This window comes from Pithys albifrons, chromosome 1 (assembly GCF_047495875.1).
Source record: "Pithys albifrons albifrons isolate INPA30051 chromosome 1, PitAlb_v1, whole genome shotgun sequence".
Lineage (NCBI taxonomy): Eukaryota > Metazoa > Chordata > Aves > Passeriformes > Thamnophilidae > Pithys > Pithys albifrons.
The window spans coordinates 39,455,572-39,468,302 of NC_092458.1; positions in this window are offsets into that span (position 1 = coordinate 39,455,572).

The following is a 12,731-nucleotide window of genomic DNA, read 5'->3' on the forward strand; positions in this document are numbered from 1 at the left end:
AATTCCAGGAAAAACTGTTATTTCCAAAGTGTACATCTGCCTGAAGCATAATAGTTTGGGGTTTACCTTTCTTAAATTAAAGAAAAAGAAGAAATCATAGGATAACAAAACTAACCTCAGTGATTAGAAGTATTAGGGTTTTATATTCAGAGATTTATTTAAATTTTAGGTAGGATGGAAGAGTTCAGGATTCCTTTCATTGAATTGGAGCACACTTAGCTTTTTCTTCCCTAACATCTTGACCTTTTCAGGTAGCTGGAATAAAGTGCCTACCTTTCTGACAAAACAACTGACAGGGTGAAAAAAAAATCCGTCCTCAGGGAATGCTGTCAGTTAGTTATTTACTTCAGACAGCGAGACTTCCTTTCCCTTCTTGGAATTAATGGATGCAAATTTTATCTTATTTGTTGTTACTATGCAGAATCAGCTGAAAAAAAGCCAAACAAACCAAGAGAAACACATCTAGCTCCAGGCAGAATTTTGTACTTCCCTGAATACTCTGATTTCTCCACATTAAGACTAACTGACACCATGGGATACTAACTTGTTGAATGAAATTGGCAGGAAGTTCTCTCCTGTGTTCCACTTCTGCCATACTCCCTCATAAACTACATCAACTATTATGACTTTATGGTAGCTGTGGTGTTTCCTGAAGGGATGTGGAATTATGTAATTGAATAACATGTTATTTTGTTTGAATCATTTAATTTATAGTTTTTAGAAGTGATGGACATATTTCATAACCTAAAGTTGTGTAAGTGAAGGGTGAAATAGAAAGACTCAGGTACACGGAGAAGTTCTCAACAGTCCACCTCTACTATGAAGGCAGATTTTTCCACAGCTTGACTCTTTTATGTGTGGTTGTGTTTTGTTGGGTTTTTTTTGTTGTTGTTGTTTGTTTTTTTTTTAATTTTGGTGGGGTTTTTTGTGTATGTTGTTTTTTAATAAAGTTAATTAGCTACATTTTAGGAGAATTTCTAATCTTCAAAATAAGAAGAGAAACATAAATACTCATCTATAATAATAGGAGCAGGAAAAGTAATTCTCATATTTGGTGGCTCAGAAAAGATATAAAATTATACAAGCTACGATTCTTATTTATCCAGCTGACTGATTTGCTAAACAATTTGGTGGTGCAGATACACTATACACTACATTTATACGGGCAAATAAAAAAAACATCTGAGTTCCTTTCAAAATATATTAAATTTAACTAATTAGGAACATAAGAGCAGCTAAGTTATGAGAGGCAATAAAAAGTTCTTTAGAGATGCTTAAATACATCTATTAATTTTTTTATATATTAACTTTGATTCTGTGTTCAGAGATTTGTGTGCACATTTAAAAAAGAGATTTAAAGAATGAGAAAATTATCATGTAAATTATATAGTCACTTTATTTTCCCTATTAGTTATGATTTCTATGTGAACCAATCAGCCAAATATATATATAAATATATATAGATAAAATATAAATATATATAAATATATAAGGTACTAACTAGTTGAACTATTATGTCAATATTTCCAAGGAACTTTCCTTTTTGATAGCAAGCAGGAATTTCCTACATAGGATTAAAATATTATACAAATAAATATAGTCTGAAGCAATAATGTAGTTGGTAGTTTCACAGGAAATGATACATCTTTCAGGCCCAATGTATTTGAGGTTTCACACAGTTAAAAGGAGAGCAACTTACTGTTGTAAATATTATTTTACTCATCTAAAATTCGAAAATTAGATTCCCACTAGAAAACTAATAATTTAAATAATAAACAAATTATAGTAACATGCCATTAAACTTAGATTTTACTATTTTTTATTATTTTTTAAAATAATAAAAACCACATATAAAATATTAGATTATTATATAAATAACATTCATAAAATATTAATAATATTGGTATAGTTTGATAATAATATTAATAAACTAATATAAATACTATTATAGAAACAATTATTTATAAATAATTATATATATTTATAAAAAATTTTATAAATACTTTTATAAATTATTTTGAAAGCCATAATAAATAACTTCTCTTCCAAGAAATAAGACATCATAGCTAAAATATATAAAATTTCAGCTGCAATTTGTAGGTTTTGTTATTTGGCTTCACCTTTTTTCCACACTAGAAGGCTTAATAAGCTCAATAAAAATAGTTTTGTTTTATACCTCATTATCAAAAGAAACACACTATTTTCACGCCACAGTTTCCAGGTTGTGACATGCAATTTTATAAAGTATAAAATGGCTCTTAGTTGAAAACTAAGCAGCCGTCCCAGTTTGTCATATGCTTTTTGTGTGACCTTCACTAAATTCCCTGTGCCAGTCTGAGAGAGAAATTTAACCATCTGATGAGTTTTAAAACAAAGCTTGGAGAATATTTACTATTCATTATTCTTTGTTTCTTCTATTTGAATTGTTTCATTAATGCAAAAGAAGTTTCAGAAACTACTGTGACTTAGGTGATCAATCACTTAGGATGAATAGCAAAGAGTTGTTTTAAAGAACTCAAGGGCGACTGTCAACAATTAGTGTTTGACATATCTGTTTCTTTTTTAACTGAACTTGCTTCAGCTGTTCCAGCTTATTGCCTGCATATGATTAGAGCTTGAATCTCACAATTATTCTGATATGGCTTCAGGATTTAGCATACCATACTGTTTTTTGTCCTTTCACCAGTGAAGTTTGGGTACTAGAATTCCTTCCTTTTGACAACTGTTGGTCTAAGGACTCATCCTTACTTGTGCATTAAAAGCTGGGAACTATCTTAGTTCCCATTTCTGAGTTCTTGCTTATGTTTCAGTGATTGCTTTGGACTAAAGAATGACTCAATGCTTCAAGCAGCATCAGAAACCAGAATCTAGAACTCTGCCTTTTTTCTCCTTATCTCCCATTATCTAGTATTCTATCATTATCATTATCTATTGATTTAGAATGTCTTAGACAAAAACATTTCTAGAAGGACTTCTGTTTGTCAGTATAAGCCATCTTATCCTCTTTTCTGAGTCCGTGTCCAACTGTCCATACTACTTTTTTCATCAGAGATGTTTCTGTATAAAATTCTAGCTAACTCATTGGCATAATCCTAAAAAAAGGCACCTCCACATATCATAACACATTAGTGATTTTTTTTCTTTAATAATTACTGTGCTTTTAGAAACTTGAACAGATTTTTCAGCTTGTCAACAAAAGATTAAAAGCCACTTCTTATACATGTTTTTTTTCAGTAAATAGTCAAGCTGGCTTTAAGAATATTCCTTAAGGAAAATTAATTTCAAGAAAGTTTAAAGATGTCAAACTTGCCTGTGTGATCACACTCTAATTTTGGTTTATCTCTGTGTAAATTTCCAACACACTTTTGAAGAAAACCGCAACACACTCAACTTTTAAAAAAAAAGTATTAGAAGTAAACTGGTTCATCTCCTTGTTGGAAAGTTGTTCATTAAAAAATTGTAGAAAATTATTTTGTTTCAACACCTTTTAACCGCTTTTAAATTTATTTTAAATCCAGAAGTTTCTTTTTTTCTTTTCCAGGGTGATGAGAAGGAATATTTCGTACAAGTAGGCATACACCTCCATCCATTCTTGATTCTATAAACCTTGTTTACTTAAGTAATTAGGCAAAGTCAAAATTATACATATATTTTAATTCAGAATTATATTTTTATACAGCTTTCTAATTTGATTGGTTTGCTTATTTGTTTTGGTTTGGTTTTTTATATGCACAACCTAATAAGACCTTCTGCAGGATCAGGTTTACTTTCACTTAGAAGACCTACCTGTGGTGCTATAAATAATTTCATTGAGCATATTTCTTCTACAGCAAGGAAACAAAGAACAGAAGTGGTTTCAATTACATAAGATAAAATTATATTTTTTAAAAAAGTCATAGTTATCAAAATTTTTTCACAGAACTCCAGTCTTAGAATCAAGTGCTGTGTGCTGAAATGACTGCTCCATTTGCAGGTTTCGAGTAGTTGCTATTTACAGTCTGAGAAGGTGTTTTCTTCAAACTCAAATAAAAACAAACAAACAAATAAATAAATAAGGGAAGTATTGCCACAGTACCTTTTTCTAGTTTTCAGTCTGCTCTACAGTTAGTACACTGATTATTCATCACAGCTCTGCAGTAGAGTACTGTAATCACTGTCTGAACAGCTGTTGTTATATATTTGTAATACAAATAAGCAAGAAAACAGCTGATGCCTCAGCAATGGCAGAAAATTCATCAGGAAAGCAGAATCAGGAAAAAAACAACAGATACTGAATTCAGAGTAGGAAACTCTTGTCTGTAGATAAAGTTTCTTTATAGCTTTTATTGATATTGCCTTTCCTAACTATCTTGAGTATGCTTTGTTTTCTTGATAGAGATTGCATTTTAAAAATAAAAAATAATTTCTATGATACGTAATCTAATATTATGAAAAAGAAGAAAAGAAGGAAAAGAGAAAAAGAGCTGCATTAAAACCATAAGGCAATGTTTTCATAAATTAAGTGAAAAAGACAAGTTTTGTTTTTCAGTTGTGACTAAAGAGTGAACCCTCAAGGAGAAATCTTGAGAGGTGTCCCTACTCTGTGGGGATCCTTGTGTGCAGTCTGCTGCTGTGCAGGAAAGTTCAGTGCGCCCCAGACTGTCTACTATTTATGGAGGATGATAATTAATTTATAGTCATATTTGCATGCCAACTACAGATGTTGGCTTCTATACTCGACTTGAGTCAGATCTTGACCAGCATTACAGTTAGGTAGGGGCATTGCTCCTGTTAGACCCTGGCTATTATGTTATCTGCCTCCCTCAAATTTGTTTGAGGATTCATTATGACTGTCATGATTAGTAGAAGACATACAATACTTTCTCTTGAAAACAAATTCCACTGGGGAACTGAAGTCCTCAGAGAATTTTCCTATCAATTTTCCAAAAGGTCTGAGCTTAGTGTAATACATACTGTTTTGCAAACTCTGCTTCAAGGAACTATGGCATTTAAGCAGTGACAATCAAGGTTACAAAATATTAAGTTTTTAGTAGTTGGTGCTGAAAAATGAGATAAAACGCATAGTAAAATAACATTACGGGCAAGTGAAATATATCTGAATTAACTCTCTATGATGCTGACAGTTTAATATAGAAATGTAAAATTAATTTATTAAAAAATAAAATTTGAAAATAAAGATGAAACTTCAGAAGAGAACCTTGTCTTCAAGTCTGTCACTATTTACCTGAGAAAAGAGACCAACACCCACCTTGCTACAATCTCCTTTCAGGTAGTTGTAGAGAATGATAATGTCTCCCCTCAGTCTCCTTTTCTCCAGGCTAAACAAATCCAGTTCCCTCAGTTGGTCCTCATGAAACCTGTGCTCCAGATCCTTCACCCGTTTCCTTGCTCTTCATTGGACATATTACACAATTACTTGTTATTTGATAAGATGCAGACTGGTTACACTATTGTAAATGTCAAAAAACAATCTGCTCTGTAGAGGAGTCCTTAACCTTGTACTTAGTAGAAAACAGTATCTATAGAGTGTTAAAAACAGAGAAAAAAACTTCTATCAAAAGAAAGTGAACATTTTTTGTGTCATTTCAAAGAATAAACTGTAGAATAACCTTTGACATGTCTTTACTGCTTTCTGATTGAAAAAGCAAGAGGATTTTATTGAATGATGCAGTCTTGATTAATTATTGATTTGGGCAAGTATAACAGAGGCCTACTGGATATATGGGTGAATTGCAAGTGTGTTAGAATGATATGTAATTGGTGATGTCAATACCATCAGACACTGCAGGAACACTGTATTTGGCAGAAGAAAACTATGCTCTTTTCACTACAGAAACTAATTAGTTGTGGAATAACAACTCCGGGGAACTTTCAACTGCCCATCTAAAGTATTTGGCAACTCAGATGCAAATATTTAGACTTTTATTTCAAAAATTATGTACACTGGGTCAAGTCCTACAGCTTTCCCTGGTTAATGGTCTGTAACTTGCCTTACCTCTCTGAATCTGTTAACTGGAAACATGTCGGTTAAATAAGATACGCACTCAGTACATGAGGGAAAACAGAAAAATTAATCCCACATTTAACTACCTGAATTTATTGGGGAAAAAAAAAGAAAAGAAGCATTAGTTGAAAAAGGAATAAAACTTTTAAATATTTGTCAACCCTTTATTTAATTTTACATCTACTTATTCAGATCCCAAAGAATTCAAAATCTAAACAACATACTTTTATAATTTTACTTATTATCCAGATAATTAACTATTTTCTTAATGCACTTTTTTGTTTTCATCTTCATCTTTACCTTACCACTACAGTAAAGTAAATCTGCTTCAAGTAGAAAAATAATAAAAAGCTAAATCTACCTTCTCAATGTTTTCTGCATTTTAGTATAGATGGGCCTAAATCAAACAACACTTGAGGGTTCTGAAGTGGCAACATATTGCTAAAAGCAATTTTCTCCTTGTATTTCTGACTCAGCGTGAAACAAGTTATACACTGTACCACAAAGAGAAAATGTTTTTACAGGACTTCTAGCACAAGAAGGGCTAAAATCTATATAGCAATTTAGAAAATACAGACACATAAAAATAGTATGCATAAAAAAAAATCTAATGGAGACCCGGTGTCTGGTCCCTTTGTTCACAGTCTCCAGAGCCTATGTCAAGTGGAATGTAATTCAGCCAGCCCACAGTAAGTAATGGTCATGCGATGTCTGAAATCCAACCGAGTGCAGCAGCAAGATGCAAGCTCTTTTCTTCCCCTCTAAAACGTAGACTTTTAAAATCTTAGAAGCAATGGAGCAGCATCCAGGTCATTGTTTTAAGGTATGATTTGTATTGGAGATTAAAATAACATTTAATGCTGTCAAACATAGTGAAACAAGAGGAACTGGTGGGGAGTCCAGTTCACATGTCTTGTCTTGCAGAAGAGGGACTTAAATGTCAGGCAGCAGAGTCTGAGGCCTCTATAGAGAGAGGACTGTCCCACCACTTGAGTCTGGGCCAAAAGTTATCTCTAGGAAGGTATTGATACAAATTCTCACAAGTTCATATAGTAACACTGACCTTATAAATACTATTTGAATTTTCATTTAAGCAAATTTGCATTTGTCTGCATGATACATGATAAGGCAGGATTATTTAAAATACAGGCACTTCTGTGTTGAGACTAGCTACCAAAATTATTTAAGACAAGAACTTAAGGGAAATAGAATTACTATTTTTTACCTATCACAGGTTTTACAGAGGTTTCACCTCTCTCAAAAACAGAAAGAGACTCAGGGATCCTCCAGGACATCTCAAATGACATAAGACATTGTGTTAAAGGAACTGAATTGTACTCCAGACCTCCCCTGATTACTGAAAAATCCAGGTCAATCAGCTCAAATGAAGACATTTACAGCTAAGTTGGACACCTCAGGTTATAAAGAATAAAATTTCACATCATGGTTATCATTGGAATAGGTGGAAGTCTCACACTGAGCTGGATCAGGGCAACTAAAACTTCTTTGAACACTGAGGGTCGGGGCAATCTACTCTGATTAGTACCGTCTCTTTTTAAATGAACATTTTTTGTAGTTGCGTATATATTTCACTGCAGCATGCCTGGAGCACACTTAGAGCATATTTGCAGAGTCTAGATACGTGACATAGCAGGTAGAGAAGCCTGATGATTCTATTTGTATTTAGTTTATTCAGATCTAAAAAATGTGCTAGACTTCTCAATTTAGAGATGTTGTGCACACCCATAATTAGAGCTGTAGGCATGTGGGGGGCAAATATAATCCTTGTATAAGGCAGCATGCAAGCAGTCAGTTTGAAGATCTCATGTTGGCCTAACTGACAAAAGAATCAGATAGAAATTTTAAAGGACTTGGGTCTTACTTCATAAACATCCTATATGAAAATATTTTTGTATGTGCACGTGTGGCTGCTGAAATTTGTTGATATCCTATAATGTCTGAACTACTTATGTCAGGGGTTTATTTATGAAGGCTCAAAAGCTTTAATGGGAAGTTGTGAGCAGAAGATAAATTGGAAAAAATGTTGTCTATTTTAAAACTGAATGTTCCTAATTAATTTTCTGTGTAATCCTCTTTATTTCATTATGGGTAAATCAGACTGATTTTGGTAATCTGGAATTTAATTGAGAAGCAGAGAATCCTGAGAATGGCTTAAGTAAGGAACATTAATCAAGAAAAAAGATCAAGCAAGAAAAAAATAATACAACTCTAAAAGTTAAGAAAAGGTAAGCAGAGTTAAAAATTGACTGCTTCTTCCTTGTTTAGTAGAGGAATGTATTAGTGCTGATGACAGGTAGCTTAGGCCATGTCTGTATTCTAGGGTCAACATACAGTTACCAGATCACAATTTTGTCTAAAGTGGAAGACTTATTTGCAGGTACCTATTTTGGTGAGGATCATTTTTCAATGGGAACCATGGGCTACTACCATGATCAGGGCAGTAGCTCAAAAAACTCTCACCAAAAAATAAATCACCTTAGGAGTAAAATTCCTAATGTGTTTTTTTTTTGCAGCAGCAGCAGCAGTCACTTTTTGTCTCTGATCAATCTACTCTTCTCTGCGTTTTTAGCTTTATGATATGTCATATTGTTTTGAAAAACTCTGTTCAAAATGACACATGTCAGTAAGTTAACTACACTTGCTGTGAATCTTTATTTTTATTATACATTTACTAGTTTTAGTCCAAGGCAGTCAAAGAGAGATTCTGAGTTGCAAAAGTACCATATGTTTCTTTTATCACAGTTTCTCATAGCAGCTCCTAACATGTCACTTTTCTTAGTCTTAAAATGAAATGCTTAAAAACATTTGGATTGTTCACTGAGAAACACAATTGAAAGAGATTTAAATGGAAGTACTAAGCTTAACTTTATTTTCTTATTATTTTTCTGATGATAAAAAATAATAATACCAATAATAGCTAAACATCAAAAACATATAAATGTGCCTTAGCATTTTCCAATTTAGGGCAAAACATTTGTTGCCAATGGGATGAGAAATCAACTTACAATGGGATGAAAACATCTAGCAATGTCTGATTACCTAAAAAGTGGATCAGAAAAGGATTTCTGGAAAATATAAATCAAAAAATTTAATAATAAACAACATTACTGTAATTAAAAATGCTTATTTCTGTTATTAAATGAGAAGTCCCCAAAAGCAAAGAAATTCTGATGTGGAAAGGATGCTACAAGCACATAGTAATAACAAGTTCAGGCCCATGAAAGAGGCAAATCATTAAAAAATCAATTTCACTTTAGTGTGAATTCAGAAGAGTTTTTGAATTTATATTCTGGGTAATTCTGTTATTTTAAAAAAAAAATTAAAGGTTTTTTTTCTTCTGATATTTTAAGAGGTAAAAGTTAATTTTTTCTTGCATTAGAGTATAGTTAGATTTGTTATAATCTGAGCAGCTGCGACTATCCTCTGAAAACTTACAACAATGCATCACAGTATAGAGTAAAATGCATTCTACTAAGCATTACTAAGGATAATAGTAATAAGAGATTGATTTTTTTTTCATTAGACAGGTGCAAAGAAAGTAAATCAAAAAAGTCAACCTCTTGAGATTCAGTTCATCCCTAATTCTTCTTACTGTAAAGTTGAAATGTTTTACTACAAAGCTGATAACATTTCATGACAGCTACTGCACTACTTACAGATTTCAGCCTGGCATATTCAAGGCAGAATAAAAATCCTCCTTTTCAGGTGGAAGGAGTGTGAGAGAGCATTGTTATTCTCAATCACTATGGAAGGGTTCTCATGACATTCTTTCTATGTTTGGCATACACTAACATTCATTTGAAAAGAGGCTTTTGAAATTAACCTGAAATTATTTTTTCTTTAAAAAAAAATAATTGTATTTCTACAGGCCCTGTAAAATATTTTAATTCTGACAAGATATTAATTATAATTAGAGTAATAAAGTCTATAAAAAAATAAAAGAAATTTTTATAAAGGTATTTTACTTGCTCTTCGTAGCTTTCATTTCCATTAATCTGGATGATCCTTTCTTCTTTTAGTTTTATGGAAAGAAATTAAACATTTTTAATTAGCTTTCTCGATAACATTATTTAGTATGTGTTTTTCACATGTCATTTGATCAGCTGTGTCTTTAAATTAAACGAGACCATATCATTGCTTTGTTGAGATCTTTTCCTTACTCATGAGTATTTGCTCAGTATGTCCCATTGCTTACTAAGAACCAAAAAAAAGTTTGTTAGAGAGACTAATTCTTCTAGACACACAGTATTTTGTCCAACACTGACTTTTTGTCAGACTCATGGCTGATGACTAATCCTAGTATGGGCAGAAGTAAAACACTAGATGTCATTAAAAACAGAAAAGAAAAACCCTCTATATTGGCAGCTCAGTCCTACCCTTGGGAAGCATTCTGGTGATTTCTTATAAGGGAAAGAAGTCGAAGAACAGGAGGATACAGAAACTCTTCTTTAAAAGGTTGCCTATACTAACCTTCAAAGGTATTTGAAATAGACCTATGTGTAGATGCCTCAGTGGTTATATACATACTCCAGATTTAAGACTGTGTAGGTGAGCAAGCACCCATAGAATCATAGAATCATAGAATCATAGAATCGATTGGGTTGGAAAAGACCTCCAAGATCATCGAGTCCAACCCTTGGTCCAACTCTAGTTCATTTACTAGATCATGGCACCCAGCGCCACGTCCAATCTGCATTTAAAGATCTCTAGGGATGGTGAATCCACCACCTCTCCGGGCAGCCCATTCCAATGCCTGATTACTCTCTCTGTAAAAAATTTTTTTCTGATATCCAACTTAAATTTCCCCTGGCAGAGCTTAAGCCCGTGCCCCCTTGTTCTATTGCTGAGTGCCTGGGAGAAGAGACCAGCCCCCACCTGGCTATAACTTCCCTTCAGGTAGTTCTAGACAGTGATGAGGTCACCTCTGAGCCTCCTCTTCTCCAGGCTAAACAACCCCAGCTCCCTCAGCCTCTCCCCATAGGACTTGTGCTCCAGTCCCTTCACCAGCCTTGTTGCTCTTCTCTGGACCCGCTCCAGCATCTCAATATCCTTTCTGAACTGAGGGGCCCAGAACTGAACACAGTACTCAAGGTGTGGCTTCACCAAGGCAGAGTACAGGGGAAGGATCACTTCCCTGGTCCTGCTAGCCACGCTATTTTTGATACAGGACAGGATCCCATTGGCCTTCTGGGCCACCTGGGCACACTGTTGACTCACGTTGAGCTTCCTGTCAATTAGTACTCCAAGGTCCTTTTCTGCCTAGCTGCTCTCCAGCCACTCTGTGCCCAGCCTGTAGCACTGCAGGGGGTTGTTGTGGCCAAAGTGCAGGACCCGGCACTTGGCCTTGTTGAACTTCATCCCATTGGAATCAGCCCATCTCTCAAGTCTATCCAGATCCCTCTGCAGAGTCCTCCTGCCTTCCAGCAGGTCGACACTCCCTCCCAACTTGGTGTCATCAGCAAATTTGCTGATGATGGACTCAATCCCCACATCTAAATCATCAATAAAGATGTTAAACAGGACAGAACCCAATACATCACCAAGCACCCATCAGGATCAGTAGAATGACAATAGACTGCATGAAATCTAGACAGTTGTGTCTACCCCAAAATAAGATATTAAGAGTGGGATTCTGTTCTCTGTATTATGGCATCTAATACTTTCTAGGCACTGTGAGATACCTTTCCTAACTTCCTCCTGCCTGTAAAATGAGGTAGATCTTTTAAAACTTCTGTGTATTGTTTATGTGGCAATGTTATGGTAGCAGCAGGGTAAGAGGCAGGGGTGGTGTTTGTTGCAGGGGTAGCTTCTGTGAGAAACTGCCAGATACTTCCCTCATGTCCAACAGAGCCAATGCCAGCCAGCTCCAACACAGACCTGATGCTGACCAAGACCAAGCCTCTCAGCTTGGTGGTAGTGCCTCTGGGACAACAGTTTTAAGAGGGGGAAAAAAAGCCCTACACCACTGCAACCAGAACAGAAGAATGAGAATATAACAAAGAAACATTGATGATTGTGTTATATTTTAGTATAGGTGTAATCCCCACATATTGCTATCATGTCAGAGCGATAGAAATTAGCAGAAATAGATATGCACTTTATAAAATGCATCCCTCTGAAATTCTACTAGGAAACAGACATGGAGAAAGATGCAATGTAATAAACCAAAAAATACTTGTGATCAGGCTGGAATTGAGAAAATTTATGGAACTTGGTAAATTTACATCCTGGTGTCTTGGTTTTAAGACAATGGGAAAGTGGACCTTAAATGGAATAGAGAATCCTCCTTTGTAGATTTAATGCAAATTTAAAAATAGAACTCACCAGGAATTAAATAAAAACAAAGTAACAATGTTTACTGAAAGCCAAAAAGCAAAAGCAAAAATAAACTACAAACACACAATAACAGAGAGAGAACATCACCCAGAAAAGTCTCTTTGTCACTGTTGTGTTGTTGAGGCAGCAGCTGGTGTTCCTTCAGTGCAGTTCCAGCTGCGGTTAGCAGGTGATGCTGCTGGGTCTTCTGGAAGGTGGCAGACCCCCAGCAGCAGCAACCAGTAATAGCAGCCACGACTCCCTGGTGAGGGGAGCAGGGAGAAGGCAACAACTGCAGCAAGAAAGACGTTCCCGTACGCAGTGCTAGTGCTGGGTGCGGTAGGGGCAGGTACGTTGCTCTGAAATGGTCCGTGGAGGGGGGTCACTTAAC